This window comes from Rhinichthys klamathensis, unplaced genomic scaffold (genome assembly GCF_029890125.1).
Source record: "Rhinichthys klamathensis goyatoka isolate OS25496 unplaced genomic scaffold, OSU_Roscu_1.1 h1tg000192l_1, whole genome shotgun sequence".
NCBI classification, from domain to species: domain Eukaryota; kingdom Metazoa; phylum Chordata; class Actinopteri; order Cypriniformes; family Leuciscidae; genus Rhinichthys; species Rhinichthys klamathensis.
This window is the reverse complement of record NW_026606718.1, coordinates 2,176,237-2,190,943: the sequence shown is the minus strand read 5'-3', so window position 1 is coordinate 2,190,943 and position 14,707 is coordinate 2,176,237. Positions and strand designations below refer to the sequence as shown.

At 43.0% G+C, this 14,707-nt stretch overlaps 16 non-coding genes across 16 annotated transcripts; all 16 read right to left on the bottom strand.

Annotated features, from left to right (window-relative positions):
- Positions 1-5,075: 5,075 nt before the first annotated feature.
- Positions 5,076-5,149, bottom strand: trnat-ugu (transfer RNA threonine (anticodon UGU)). Its single transcript has one exon. It is a non-coding gene; the product is annotated as a tRNA-Thr (tRNA).
- A 173-nt stretch (positions 5,150-5,322) lies between these two features.
- Positions 5,323-5,396, bottom strand: trnat-ugu (transfer RNA threonine (anticodon UGU)). Its single transcript has one exon. It is a non-coding gene; the product is annotated as a tRNA-Thr (tRNA).
- A 173-nt stretch (positions 5,397-5,569) lies between these two features.
- trnat-agu (transfer RNA threonine (anticodon AGU)) lies at positions 5,570-5,643 on the bottom strand. Its single transcript has one exon. It is a non-coding gene; the product is annotated as a tRNA-Thr (tRNA).
- A 582-nt stretch (positions 5,644-6,225) lies between these two features.
- Positions 6,226-6,315, bottom strand: trnar-ucu (transfer RNA arginine (anticodon UCU)). The gene is given in 2 exon segments: positions 6,226-6,261; positions 6,279-6,315. It is a non-coding gene; the product is annotated as a tRNA-Arg (tRNA).
- A 188-nt stretch (positions 6,316-6,503) lies between these two features.
- On the bottom strand, positions 6,504-6,577 carry trnat-agu (transfer RNA threonine (anticodon AGU)). The gene has a single exon. It is a non-coding gene; the product is annotated as a tRNA-Thr (tRNA).
- Positions 6,578-6,750: 173 nt separating this feature from the next.
- trnat-agu (transfer RNA threonine (anticodon AGU)) lies at positions 6,751-6,825 on the bottom strand. The gene has a single exon. It is a non-coding gene; the product is annotated as a tRNA-Thr (tRNA).
- Positions 6,826-7,348: 523 nt separating this feature from the next.
- Positions 7,349-7,422, bottom strand: trnat-ugu (transfer RNA threonine (anticodon UGU)). Its single transcript has one exon. It is a non-coding gene; the product is annotated as a tRNA-Thr (tRNA).
- Positions 7,423-7,595: 173 nt separating this feature from the next.
- trnat-agu (transfer RNA threonine (anticodon AGU)) lies at positions 7,596-7,669 on the bottom strand. The gene has a single exon. It is a non-coding gene; the product is annotated as a tRNA-Thr (tRNA).
- A 754-nt stretch (positions 7,670-8,423) lies between these two features.
- trnat-ugu (transfer RNA threonine (anticodon UGU)) lies at positions 8,424-8,497 on the bottom strand. Its single transcript has one exon. It is a non-coding gene; the product is annotated as a tRNA-Thr (tRNA).
- A 173-nt stretch (positions 8,498-8,670) lies between these two features.
- On the bottom strand, positions 8,671-8,744 carry trnat-agu (transfer RNA threonine (anticodon AGU)). The gene has a single exon. It is a non-coding gene; the product is annotated as a tRNA-Thr (tRNA).
- A 404-nt stretch (positions 8,745-9,148) lies between these two features.
- trnar-ucu (transfer RNA arginine (anticodon UCU)) lies at positions 9,149-9,238 on the bottom strand. Its single transcript is given in 2 exon segments — positions 9,149-9,184; positions 9,202-9,238. It is a non-coding gene; the product is annotated as a tRNA-Arg (tRNA).
- Positions 9,239-9,426: 188 nt separating this feature from the next.
- Positions 9,427-9,500, bottom strand: trnat-ugu (transfer RNA threonine (anticodon UGU)). The gene has a single exon. It is a non-coding gene; the product is annotated as a tRNA-Thr (tRNA).
- Positions 9,501-9,673: 173 nt separating this feature from the next.
- On the bottom strand, positions 9,674-9,747 carry trnat-agu (transfer RNA threonine (anticodon AGU)). Its single transcript has one exon. It is a non-coding gene; the product is annotated as a tRNA-Thr (tRNA).
- A 474-nt stretch (positions 9,748-10,221) lies between these two features.
- Positions 10,222-10,311, bottom strand: trnar-ucu (transfer RNA arginine (anticodon UCU)). Its single transcript is given in 2 exon segments — positions 10,222-10,257; positions 10,275-10,311. It is a non-coding gene; the product is annotated as a tRNA-Arg (tRNA).
- Positions 10,312-10,499: 188 nt separating this feature from the next.
- trnat-ugu (transfer RNA threonine (anticodon UGU)) lies at positions 10,500-10,573 on the bottom strand. Its single transcript has one exon. It is a non-coding gene; the product is annotated as a tRNA-Thr (tRNA).
- Positions 10,574-10,746: 173 nt separating this feature from the next.
- On the bottom strand, positions 10,747-10,820 carry trnat-agu (transfer RNA threonine (anticodon AGU)). Its single transcript has one exon. It is a non-coding gene; the product is annotated as a tRNA-Thr (tRNA).
- Between the last annotated feature and the right edge of the window lie 3,887 nt (positions 10,821-14,707).

Genomic DNA, 14,707 nt, shown 5'->3' with positions numbered 1-14,707 from the left:
ACACAATGGTCTTTTCCATACATGTTGACACTTACCGATGCTTACGCTCAACATAAACAGCTTGTGTTGAAAATATGTTGTGTAACACAGATATGGATATAACACCCAGCATTCGAAGTTATTAAATCATGCAAATTCATGTGAATACTGTCACTTATGACCAAATAGAAGGCGAGAAGACCTAGAGTTCACTAACATGACATGGGAAACAGACATCGATGGGGAAAGTGTAAAGAAAACACCACACAAGCATTACAATCACACCCGACATTACAATAAGAATGCTGCTGTTATGTTCTTTGCAAAATCAAAGAACATAACTCAATCTCCATACTGCTACAACTAATTACCGTTTTCTGTTTTTGGCCTGGCTTCATAGTCAAAACTTTGTGGTTTATATGTGTACTCACTGCGATGTGACGATACCAGGGCCACTATCACTAATAGCTAACTAATGTGCCAGTGACATTCTGTAGATAATCTCTTCACTAGCATTTGGTAACCATTGAGCTGTTGCTAATCAATATTTATAATTGTGGAAAATGAAGATATGTTAAACAAATTTGGTATACACTGATGATGGACACATACTGTTTTTCTTAAAGAATCCCCGATTGTGAAGACAAACATAACGAATTGTGTGTCTGTGACACCTTGACTCATAATATAGCTAATCGATAGGTTTTGTTTTAAGTGTAACAGTTGTATGTATGTAACATAAAAACATCAAGTCTCACTTTTCATGTTGGTCCTATTATATGTCTTGTGACCTCTTCGTAGACAGACCTAAAATAATATCGGTTTAAATGTGTGTAATTTTCTTATCCTGTTCTTAAACAGCATTTTATTCTTAAACTTTAGCAATAGATCGAAAGAGAGGGCTTCTGTATCTGTTTTAAATGGCTCATGTTGTATTTACTTTTTTTTTTCTTTAACAATTTGACCCTTTAGAATTTGCTTTTGTGCAATTTTATCTGCAGGATTTACCAAAGTGTGGAACTTTGTTTAACAGCCTCATGCTTTAATGAATACGCATCTCTCAGGGCAATAGTCAAATGTGACTCTGCCGTATGGTTTTAAGTGTAAAACAGCATATATAGACCACATCATAGATAGATGGGGGAAGTCGACCTAAACAAAGTATCAGCTTAGTCAAATATTCTCAAACAGAAAGACTATTACTTAAATGAATTGTCATTTATTCCTATAAAACGCAAAATGTTGACAGCTCTTTAAGAAAAGTCTTCACCTAAAAACAGACAGTCCTACATACATACTGTGAAACAGTATCATCTGCTGTCTGAACAAGATGACTAAATCTATCGGCGTAATAGAACCGTCATTTGCACACTTATGTGTGTTTATTATAAACAGCTTTTCAACCCTCTTATACCCCGTACACACGGTTGAAGTAAATTTACCTCTTGTATTTCCTTTTGTCCAAACATAAATCCCGTATAACGATTGTTTGAATTTTACTCATAGTCTTTACAAGGACCTGTAACTTTATTGTTCTTAATGTGTTTGCTTTACAATACTGTGGCATATAGTTCCTCTAACAAATCTGTCAGAAGAGCAAAAAAAAAAAAAAAAATTACGAAGATTTATAGCACATATTTTTGAGTCAAAGAAGATGATGATACCAATTAAAAACAAAACTAATCTTTAATGCTAAGCGGGACGTTGAGCAACTTAATATACTATTAAGTATAATATAATATGAATTACTGGTTTTGTCAAAAGGAGAAAGTTCAGTCATTTTTAAAAAATAATTTTTTTTAAAAAAGCCTCTTAAATGTAAGCCATGCGTTCATCACACATGTTTTCCTATGTGCGGAACAGCATAAACTTACATCGTTTCTGTCTTCACCTAAAACAAAAACAAAAAAGAAAGAAATGTGAACAGTGTCATCTCAACAAGATGACTATGTCTAGTGGTGCGATAAAAAAGCCTTTTCAAAACCATATTTACAAAACATGAAACAAAAGTACAAATTGCTCAACATTTGAGTTTTCTATGTATGCATCATAAACAATGTCTGTATGGCGTAATTTATTTTCTTAGTGATTTGGGGTCTTGAATTTACATGGTGATTTATGCACACTTCATTTTTTCTTTTCATTTAGCCAGAGTGTGGAACATTATTTACCATTAATAAAGTTGATGAAATGAATCAATGTATAGCTCTGCAATAGTCAGATGCGATTCAGTTGTAACGGATTAAGTGTAAAACTTAAACTAAAAGCATAACTTATTTTTCGTGTTGATGCTTTGTGTAAACTGAAATCATAGATAGCTGTAAAGTTGCATTGCAAGAAATATCAATTTAGTCAAACACTCTCAAGCAGAAATACTATCACTTAAATTCTTAATTTACATTTATTCCTATAAACACTGAATGTTGACAGTTCTCAAGAAGTTCTCTGACTCAAGAAGAGTCCAACAAACAAAACATTTTAACAAAATATCTGAATAAGACGAATAACACTAGTGGAGTGATAAAAACACTACTTACAAAACAAAATGTACCAACTTTCACATTTGTTCACAAATGGATTTTGTGTATTTATTATAAATCTTGCTTTTCAATGTATGCTGTGCCCTCTTTTCTTACTGATTTGGTCTTTTGAATCTTACAGATGTTTTTGGACACACATACAGTAACTATATAAAGATTATGTTTGAAAGTTATTCAAGAGTGTGAAAACTTTGTATCACTGCGGTGTGAAATACCCCGTCAAAATATGTTAGCGTGTAAAAATACGCACAAAGAGTTTAGCAGTACTGTTTACACACACACACACACATTGTTAGCGTGTAAAAATACACACAAAGAGTTTAGCAGTACTATTTACACACACACACACACACACACACACATTTTTGGAGGATGTGTAATAGAGCTCATCTCTTTAATTTTGTGCTGGATGTTTAAAGTGCTATTGACTTCTATGATGTTTTGTAGCATAAAGATTTATCTGGATCACTCAACATAAAGTTTTGTTTTCTGACCTCACAGAGATTACACTAAGATTTGATTTCTTGACTTTTGCTTGTTTGCACTGTGCCCCGGATCTTAGGAATCAATGTGTGGTTGTTACACACCTCAGGTATAATTTGAAATGTAGGTTTGTCAAAAGAAAAAGGTTCAGTCATACATTTTCTAGTGAAAATTGTGTTTTACTCGTGTGAGTAAACTGCTCGGCTACAGTTCTAATACCAGTTGCTGGTCATCAGTCTGTTTTAAAGAATACAATAAAGTAAAAGTTTTATTTAAAGAAAATAGACAACTTTCCTTGCTTTTTGTGGCAAACAAATGTATAAATGTCTGAACATTTAAAATCCCTTAGTTTGAAGTAAAATATGTAAATCTGTTGTTGTTTTGCAACACACACACACACACACACACACACACACACACACACACACACACACACACACACACACACATACACTATGGGTTGGGGTAAAAACTAAAACATTTTCTTTAAAAAATACTAAAATAACAAAAGTAACGACCAAATTGATATACACTAAAAATGTTTTTTTTTGTGTGCGAGCCCTGAGAATCACCAGAAAGCTTTTGATGAAGTGTCATTCTTTAAACATCCAGCCTAAGCAACTGTCGTAAAACCATTAACAAACCCATTTAGGTTGCACTCTTCCCCCTGCCAGTTCCACTTGTAAACACCTTAAGTGTGATTTTAGAAAAATGTTTTGATTCTTTGTCTTAGGTATTACCATAAACCTATAGTTCAGGAACTACATCCTACTGTGACACACACACACACACACACACACACACACACACACACACACACACACACACACACACACACACACACACACACACACACACACACACACACACACACACACACACACACACACACACACACACACACACAGGGCTAATGGTATTCCTGAATGCCTTGACTCAAATGTTTTGACTCAATTAACATATAGGCCGCGTTTCGGCCCTGGTAAAAACAAAAAACCCAGAGAAGATAAGATATTTTCACACAGCCACAACACTGTTTAAACACGGGTGTAACAACATTTAACAATACCTGGCACAAGTGCTTCCGTGATCGCTCGTGAAGAGGCAACAGCGTTGTGCGTTGCCGCAGCTGTGCTAGGTCTAGCCACGCCTCCTGGCGAACACACATCATCCGTCACACACACGCACACAAACACACACACACAACGTATGCAACATTTAAACATAATTATACGTACCGCTGGCTTGATTTAGGAAATTAATCTCCTCAACAAGACCGAAGAGACTCAAACTATCACCATCTGAAGCGGGCAGATAAAACCTTAAGTAACGCAATAGAACAGCGACACTCATATAAATAAATAATCATCCTTAACAATGTTACTAAATAATAAAAAATACTCACTGTTAAGACTGGATTCCATCTTCTTGCACTCACGTATCCAACAACACAATATGGCTTGGAAAATAGTAACGTTATGAGAACGAGAAAAAAACTGCAGAGGAGCGTGACAAGACACAGCGCTTCAGTGACTGTGTTCGCGTACTACGCACCTTTACACACGCAGCTTTTGGCGAAGTGTGAAAACGGGCCTCCCCAGCAGACAGAATAAACACAACGACATAACACCTATCTCGCGCAGGTAGACGGCCAATAAACCCGGAAGGCCAAGGGCCAGACACCTTTCTTTTACACCTCTGGCCAGGATGTCAACGCAGGAGGATGTCACATGGCGTCGCGCAGCCTACACATACCGGAGCCTGTCAGTGACCCATCATAAATCAGAGACACATGGATCCCCTCATCCCCTGTCAGCCATGAGGGTCATAAATCAGTCAAAAAGTGACACATGGTTTATGTTAATACTACTAGCGCCACAGAGCCCACGTGACTGATTGGCCGGGCCACGTGATGGTTTTTCATCTGGGCATTTGCACATCCAACAGTGTAATGCTATACACTCTGCGGGCAGAAAAGGCAGGTCCTCGAGCCTCTGCACAATTGAAACTCAATTCAAAGTCCCGAGGCCCTCTGTCCAAGAACGATCCCAAAGAGCAAAGCCAACGGGGTAGAGGCACCGCTGGGATTCGAACCCAGGATCTCCTGTTTACAAGACAGGCGCTTTGACCAGCTAAGCCACGGCGCCTAGCTGCCAAGAAATGTTAGCTTGGGACACTGTCCTTCAACAACAGCTCAGGGATGGTTTGCAAATGGAAGCAACTGCAAAGGACACCTCGGTTTCACCCTTTGTGGTCAGTTCTCAGAAAAGCAAACGATTGCAAGGGTTCACGGCCTTGCGACACACACGGGTATCGTCAAAGGCACCGCTGGGATTCGAACCCAGGATCTCCTGTTTACAAGACAGGCGCTTTGACCAGCTAAGCCACGGCGCCTTGCTGCCAAGAAATGTTAGCTTGGGACACTGTCCTTCAACAACAGCTCAGGGATGGTTTGCAAATGGAAGCAACTGCAAAGGACACCTCGGTTTCACCCTTTGTGGTCAGTTCTCAGAAAAGCAATCGATTGCGAGGGTTCACGGCCTTGCGACACACACGGGTATCGTCAAAGGCACCGCTGGGATTCGAACCCAGGATCTCCTGTTTACTAGACAGGCGCTTTAACCAACTAAGACACGGCGCCTACCTCCGCTCCCTGCTGCCAGAAGGGCGACCCAGAGGAGCAAAACATAGAGAAAAAAAGATGCAAATCGTGGACCAGGCGCTGGATAGCATGAAATAGTTTGTTGACAACTGCGTGGGGGGTGGCCAGCTAGCCTCTGCGTTTGTTGGCAAAGCCGTGTTCAGCAGGACTCCCAGAACCCATGTCACACATGTTTATGGAGCTCCATTCACAAGAGCTGCAAAGACCATCTAAGCTACGGGAAGAGAAAGGAAGTCTGGCACCTCTCTGTGGTGACGGCCGGTCCTTGTGTGCAAGAGCCAAGAGTTTTCGGTAAGCACATGTATTGGTAAACAAAAAAGACAACATATTGAAGCCTTTCGACTACATTGACATTATTTGAAATGAACACATTGAGAACAAGAGGCCTCAAAAGCTTTCTGTTACCCGAGGGCAACACTGTGCAGTATGGTTTTTTTTTAAGCCTTTCGACAACATTGACATTATTTGAAATGAACACGTTGAGAACAAGAGGCCTCAAAAGCTTTCTGTTACCCGAGGGCAACACTGTGCAGTATGGGGTTGACAAAACGGCAAAAGTCACGACTCTGGTGTGACTCGAACCCACAACCTTTGAATGGCCTTATTTTGCAATCTAGAAGTCCAATGCGCTATCCATTGCGCCACAGAGCCCATGTGACAGATTGGCCGGGCCACGTGATGGTTTTTCATCTGGGCATTTGCACATCCAACAGTGTAATGCTATACACTCTGCAGGCAGAAAAGGCAGGTCCTCGAGCCTCTGCACAATTGAAACTCGATTCAAAGTCCCGAGGACCTCTGTCCAAGAACGATCCCAAAGAGCAAAGCCAACGGGGTAGAGGCACCGCTGGGATTCGAACCCAGGATCTCCTGTTTACTAGACAGGCGCTTTGACCAGCTAAGCCACGGCACCTTGCTGCCAAGACATGTTAGCTTGGGACACTGTCCTTCAACAACAGCTCAGGGATGGTTTGCAAATGGAAGCAACTGCAAAGGACACCTCGGTTTCACCCTTTGTGGTCAGTTATCAGAAAAGCAAACGATTGAGAGGGTTCACGGCCTTGCGACACACACGGGTATCGTCAAAGGCACCGCTGGGATTCGAACCCAGGATCTCCTGTTTACTAGACAGGCGCTTTAACCAACTAAGCTGCAAAGACCATCTAAGCTACGGGAAGAGAAAGGAAGTCTGGCACCTCTCTGTGGTGACGGCCGGTCCTTGTGTGCAAGAGCCAAGAGTTTTCGGTAAGCACATGTAGTGGTAAACAAAAAAGACAACACTTTGAAGCCTTTCGACTACATTGACATTATTTGAAATGAACACGTTGAGAACAAGAGACCTCAAAAGCTTTCTGTTACCCGAGGGCAACACTGTGCAGTATGGGGTTGACAAAACGTCAAAAGTCACCACTCTGGTGGGACTCGAACCCACAACCTTTGAATGGCCTCATTTTGCAATCTAGAAGTCCAATGCGCTATCCATTGCGCCCGGAGCACACGTGACGGATTGGCCGGGCCACGTGATGGTTTTTCATCTGGGCATTTGCACATCCAACAGTGTAATGCTATACACTCTGCGGGCAGAAAAGGCAGGTCCTCGAGCCTCTGCACAATTGAAACTCGATTCAAAGTCCCGAGGCCCTCTGTCCAAGAACGATCCCAAAGAGCAAAGCCAACGGGGTAGAGGCACCGCTGGGATTCGAACCCAGGATCTCCTGTTTACAAGACAGGCGCTTTGACCAGCTAAGCCACGGCGCCTTGCTGCCAAGACATGTTAGCTTGGGACACTGTCCTTCAACAACAACTCAGGGATGGTTTGCAAATGGAAGCAACTGCAAAGGACACCTCGGTTTCACCCTTTGTGGTCAGTTCTCAGAAAAGCAAACGATTGCGAGGGTTCACGGCCTTGCGACACACACGGGTACCGTCAAAGGCACCGCTGGGATTCGAACCCAGGATCTCCTGTTTACTTGACAGGCGCTTTAACCAACTAAGCCACTGCGCCTACCTCCGCTCCCTGCTGCCAGAAGGGCGACCCAGAGGAGCAAAACATAGAGAAAAAAAAGATGCAAATCGTGGACCAGGCGCTGGATAGCATGAAATAGTTTGTTGACAACTGCGTGGGGGGTGGCCAGCTAGCCTCTGCGTTTGTTGGCAAAGCCGTGTTCAGCAAGACTCCCAGAACCCACGTCACACATGTTTATGGAGCTCCATTCACAAGAGCTGCAAAGACCATCTAAGCTACGGGAAGAGAAAGGAAGTCTGGCACCTCTCTGTGGTGACGGCCTGTCCTTGTTTGCAAGAGCCAAGAGTTTTCGGTAAGCACATGTAGTGGTAAACAAAAAAGACAACATTTTGAAGCCTTTCGACTACATTTACATTATTTGAAATGAACATGTTGAGAACAAGAGGCCTCAAAAGCTTTCTTCTACCCGAAGGGCAACACTGTGCAGTATGGGGTTGACAAAACGGCAAAAGTTACGACTCTGGTGGGACTCGAACCCACAACCTTTGAATGGCCTCATTTCGCAATCAAGAAGTCCAATGCGCTATCCATTGCACCACAAAGCCCACGTGACGGATTGGCCGGGCCACGTGATGGTTTTTCATCTGGGCATTTGCACATCCAACAGTGTAATGCTCTACACTCTGCGGGCAGAAAAGGCAGGTCCTCGAGCCTCTGCACAATTGAAACTCGATTCAAAGTCCCGAGGACCTCTGTCAAAGAACGATCGCAAAGAGCAAAGCCAACGGGGTAGAGGCACCGCTGGGATTCGAACCCAGGATCTCCTGTTTACAAGACAGGCGCTTTGACCAGCTAAGCCACGGCGCCTTGCTGCCAAGACATGTTAGCTTGGGACACTGTCCTTCAACAACAGCTCAGGGATGGTTTGCAAATGGAAGCAACTGCAAACGACACCTCGGTTTCACCCTTTGTGGTCAGTTCTCAGAAAAGCAAACGATTGCGAGGGTTCACGGCCTTGCGACACACACGGGTATCGTCAAAGGCACCGCTGGGATTCGAACCCAGAATCTCCTGTTTACTAGACAGGCGCTTTAACCAACTAAGCCACGGCGCCTACCTCCGCTCCCTGCTGCCATGAAATAGTTTGTTGACAACTGCGTGGGGGGTGGCCAGCTAGCCTCTGCGTTTGTTGGCAAAGCCGTGTTCAGCAGGACTCCCAGAACCCACGTCACACATGTTTATGGAGCTCCATTCACAAGAGCTGCAAAGACCATCTAAGCTACGGGAAGAGAAAGGAAGTCTGGCCCCTCTCTGTGGTGACGGCCGGTCCTTGTGTGCAAGAGCCAAGAGTTTTCGGTAAGCACATGTAGTGGTAAACAAAAAAGACAACATTTTGAAGCCTTTCGACTACATTTACATTATTTGAAATGAACACGTTGAGAACAAGAGGCCTCAAAAGCTTTCTTCTACCCGAAGGCAACACTGTGCAGTATGGGGTTGACAAAACGGCAAAAGTCACGACTCTGGTGGGACTCGAACCCACAACCTTTGAATGGCCTCATTTTGCAATCTAGAAGTCCAATGCGCTATCCATTGCGCCACAGAGCCCACGTGACGGTTTGGCCGGGCCACATGATGGTTTTTCATCTGGGCATTTGCACATCCAACAGTGTAATGCTTTACACTCTGCGGGCAGAAAAGGCAGGTCCTCGAGCCTCTGCACAATTGAAACTCGATTCAAAGTCCCGAGGCCCTCTGTCCAAGAACGATCACAGAGAGCAAAGCCAACGGGGTAGAGGCACCGCTGGGATTCGAACCCAGGATCTCCTGTTTACAAGACAGGCGCTTTGACCAGCTAAGCCACGGCGCCTTGCTGCCAAGACATGTTACCTTGGGACACTGTCCTTCAACAACAGCTCAGGGATGGTTTGCAAATGGAAGCAACTGCAAAGGACACCTCGGTTTCACCCTTTGTGGTCAGTTCTCAGAAAAGCAAACGATTGAGAGGGTTCACGGCCTTGCGACACACACGGGTATCGTCAAAGGCACCGCTGGGACTCGAACCCAGGATCTCCTGTTTACTAGACAGGCGCTTTAACCAACTAAGCCACGGCGCCTACCTCCACTCCCTGCTGCCAGAAGGGCGACCCAGAGGAGCAAAACATAGAGAAAAAAAGATGCAAATCGTGGACCAGGCGCTGGATAGCATGAAATAGTTTGTTGACAACTGCGTGGGGGGTGGCCAGCTAGCCTCTGCGTTTGTTGGCAAAGCCGTGTTCAGCAGGACTCCCAGAACCCACGTCACACATGTTTATGGAGCTCCATTCACAAGAGCTGCAAAGACCATCTAAGCTACGGGAAGAGAAAGCAAGTCTGGCACCTCTCTGTGGTGACGGCCGGTCCTTGTGTGCAAGAGCCAAGAGTTTTCGGTAAGCACATGTAGTGGTAAACAAAAAAGACAACATTTTGAAGCCTTTCGACTACATTTACATTATTTGAAATGAACACGTTGAGAACAAGAGGCCTCAAAAGCTTTCTTCTACCCGAAGGCAACACTGTGCAGTATGGGGTTGACAAAACGGCAAAAGTCCCGACTCTGGTGGGACTCGAACCCACAACCTTTGAATGGCCTCATTTTGCAATCTAGAAGTCCAATGCGCTATCCATTGCGCCACGGAGCCCACGTGACGGTTTGGCCGGGCCACGTGATGGTTTTTCATCTGGGCATTTGCACATCCAACAGTGTAATGCTATACACTCTGCGGGCAGAAAAGGCAGGTCCTCGAGCCTCTGCACAATTGAAATTCGATTCAAAGTCCCGAGGCCCTCTGTCCAAGAACGATCCCAAAGAGCAAAGACAACGGGGTAGAGGCACCGCTGGGATTCGAACCCAGGATCTCCTGTTTACAAGACAGGCGCTTTGACCAGCTAAGCCACGGTGCCTTGCTGCCAAGACATGTTAGCTTGGGACACTGTCCTTCAACAACAGCTCAGGGATGGTTTGCAAATGGAAGCAACTGCAAAGGACACCTCGGTTTCACCGTTTGTGGTCAGTTCTCAGAAAAGCAAACGATTGCGATGGTTCACGGCCTTGCGACACACACGGGTATCGTCAAAGGCACCGCTGGGATTCGAACCCAGGATCTCCTGTTTACTAGACAGGCGCTTTAACCAACTAAGCCACGGCGCCTGCCTCCGCTCCCTCCGCTCCCTCCGCTCCCTCCGCTCCCTGCTGCCAGAAGGGCGACCCAGAGGATCAAAACATAGAGAAAAAAAAGATGCAAATCGTGGACCAGGCGCTGGATAGCATGAAATAGTATGTTGACAACTGCTTGGGGGGTGGCCAGCTAGCCTCTGCGTTTGTTGGCAAAGCCGTGTTCAGCAGGGCTCCCAGAACCCACGTCACACATGTTTATGGAGCTCCATTCACAAGATCTGCAAAGCCCATCTAAGCTACGGGAAGAGGAAGGAAGTTTGGAACTGGCAAGAGAAATTTAGAAGCTTTTTGACTACATTGACATTATTTAAATGAACACGTTGAGAACAAGAGGCCTCAAAAGCTTTCTGTTACCTGAGGCAACACTGTGCAGTATGGGGTTGACAAAACAGCAAATATCACAGCTCTGGTGGGACTCGAACCCACAACCGTTGAACTGCATCATTTGCACTATAGAAGTCCGACGTGCTATCCTTTTAAATAGCAAATGCATTTGCGCCCATTTGTGCGCCCATGGGCATTCTGGTCTGAAAACGATGTGTGTTCATGTGCATTTTTTGGCGCTTTGCTATTTTAAGGCAACTGAAATAGACTGCGCCATTGACCAACAAAAACCTGGTCTAAAGTCAATGGCGCAATATTTTTTTTTTATTTAAAGAGTGCTTTTGTAATGTGTGCCTATAGGCGGGTCCACAATGCGCGTAGAATCTGCTTATTACACACACAGGGATGCGCATTAGCACACAAACTAGCCAAATATAAAAAATAAAAGGATTACAATGTAAAAGATTAATATTGTGTACATAAAGATATGGTGGAATCCGGCTTGACCCGTAGATGGTATGCTCGCACGCTTTAACCTCGCGCACGAGCAGATCAGTTTGTGCTCTGTTGACGTGTTCAGTCTTTCCGCTTGCAAATTCCGTCATGTAAATAGCAATCCGCCATGGTGCGAACGCAACTGGCTTTTAAATGGAATGGGAGATGAGACACTGGTTGGTTTATTTCACGTTATGCCCAAAACACACCCATTACTCATTAAGAGAATAGAGACAACCCTTTTAGACCATGCACCGCGCGTGCCGACAGTTTTTCCCATCGTTAAACAAGCAAAAGTGGATTCGGACACACCCTAAGTGCACTTGTGCCCTGCGCTTTAGACCATGCACTTAGATCGCTAAAATAGGGCCCATACCTGTTAGAATCGCCGTGTGAGGGCAACACTGTGCAGTATAGGGTTTACAAGATAGCAAAAGTCACAACACTGGTGGGACTCGAACACGCAGTATTTTGATTGGTTGACTCCACGCAGCATTTTATTTCAACCACCATTTTTAAAAGTCTGTTGCGGTGTTTGAAAGTCTGTTCCAATCAACAATGGTGTTTAAAAAATACGACCAATGGACCGACGACGAGGTTCAGGCTTTATTAAGCAATTCATTAAGCAAATGTGGTAGTAACCACTTTGGTAATTTTCTGGCACTGCATTTTACATAGAAATAACTATTCTGTATGATGCAGCATATATGAACATTTCTGACGTCCTGCATCCAAATGATGCAAGTTAGTTACTCTCATACCAAGGGGGCAGGGGGCACTTGAGCAAGACACCTAACCCGTCTCCATACCGGCGTGATGACTCCCATATTCAACCATATGTAACTGGATAAATATTCTGAATGTTCCGATCCAATCTGATTTCTAACCTGTAATGCTGCCTGAAGAATATCATACACTGTTCATTTGTTGGCCAGAGGAAAACTGGCCCCCCGACTGAGACTGGCTTCTCCCAAGGTTTTTTTCTCCATTTTCTCCATTTCTCCATTCACCTGATGGAGTTTTGGTTCCTTGCCACTGTACCTTTGGCTTTTGCCTGCATTGACACCATTATATAAGAACTGAACTGAGCTGGACATCCCTGTTTTCTCCAGAGCGGCTGTATAGATAAATTAACTATATTAATAACCTTTTTACAAAAGAAATTAACTATCACTGAACTTACTTAATAAAATGTTTTGCCCGAACCCAGAGTACTCCCCCCGGTTGTTGAAAGAGTAGTTAGGACTAGAAGTGAGGAGATGGGGTGGTGGAGGGATGCTGTTAAACTGTCAACGAACGGAGGTAAGTCTGCTGTATATATACCTCTTATTTTGGTCATTGGTTGATTAACTGAGTGAAGCTCCTCTTGAGTTAATTTAGGTTAATTATCTGAACATGCTCCTCCCGAACTTTGTTAATAAAACATAATTTAAGTAACCCTTACATTAGTCCAGCAGCTGAGGACAGCAGTGGTCTGTATTACACTTAAAGAATGTACATTTTGGACTTGGTTTCAAAGATTTTTTTTTAAAGAAAGTGAGTGCTTTAATATTACCATAAAAACTGTCCAGAATCTGGAAAAATAGCAATACATTCCTAAAGGATATTTTGAAAACTTGGTGACCGCTATTATTACATTTAAAGCAGTTCGCTATTACTATTTTTATATTCTATATCATGACAATGTAATATATAACAATACATTTATTTTGATGAAAATTCAACCCAAAAATGCCAATAAATTAAATACTTTAAAAAAAATAAAAGTTCACAAAGAAAAGGTTCATCTCATTTCATAATTTATTTATGTTTACAACATTTATGGAACTTTTACGGAAGTTGCTTTGCAACCATAAACAACATACAGTTGCACCAGATTTACACAGGTAAATCATCAACATCCAAGCAAGTAAATTATTATAGGCAAGGCAAGGCAAGGCAAGTTTATTTATATAGCACATTTCATACACAATGGCAATTCAAAGTGCTTTACATAAAAAAAAAAAAAAATAAAAAAAAAAAAAAAAAAGAAATAGGAATAATTAAAACAGTTAGGAATAAAGAGATTAAAATAATCAAAAGAAATAAGAATAATTAAAACAGTTTAGAATAAAAAATAAAATAAAATACAGTACAAACAGTCGGACACAGTGGCACAGTGCTCATTCAGTAAATGCATAGCTAAACAGAAGTGTCTTGAGTCTGGATTTGAATGTGACTACTGTAGGAGCACATCTGATCTCCTCTGGAAGCTGGTTCCAGCTGCGGCTGGCATAGTAGCTAAAAGCAGACTCTCCTTGCTTAGAGTGAACCCTTGGTATTTTTAGCTGATGTGATCCTAATGATCTGAGTGATCTGTTGGGTTTATATTCAGTGAGCATATCTGCAATGTATTTAGGTCCTAGGCTATTAAATGATTTATATACCAGTAATAATACTTTAAAATCAATCCTAAATGTAACTGGGAGCCAGTGTAAAGACCTGAGGACTGGTGTGATGTGTTCATATTTTCTGGTTCTGCTCAGAATCCTGGCAGCAGCGTTCTGTATGAGCTGCAACTGTCTTATGGTCTTTTTAGGAAGGCCAGTGAGGAGTCCATTACAATAATCCACCCTGCTGGTGATGAAAGCATGCACAAGTTTCTCTAAGTCTTGACTGGAAACAAAGCATCTAATTCTTGCAATATTTTTTAGATGATAGTATGCTGATTTAGTTATTGATTTGATATGACTACTGAAACTAAGGTCTGACTCTAGAGACACACCCAGATTCCTCACTTGATTTTTAGTGGTTAGACCCCTAGCGTCAAGGTATGCGTTCACCTTGAGAACTTCATCTTTGTTGCCAAACGCAATGACTTCAGTTTTGTCTTTGTTTAACTGAAGAAAGTTTTGGCACATCCAATTGTTTACTTCCTCAATGCATTGGCACAGGGAGTCAATGGGGCTGTAATCGTTAGGCGATAGGGATAAGTAGAGCTGTGTGTCGTCTGCATAGCTGTGGTAGGAGATTTGGTTCTTTCTCATTATTTGGCTCATTGG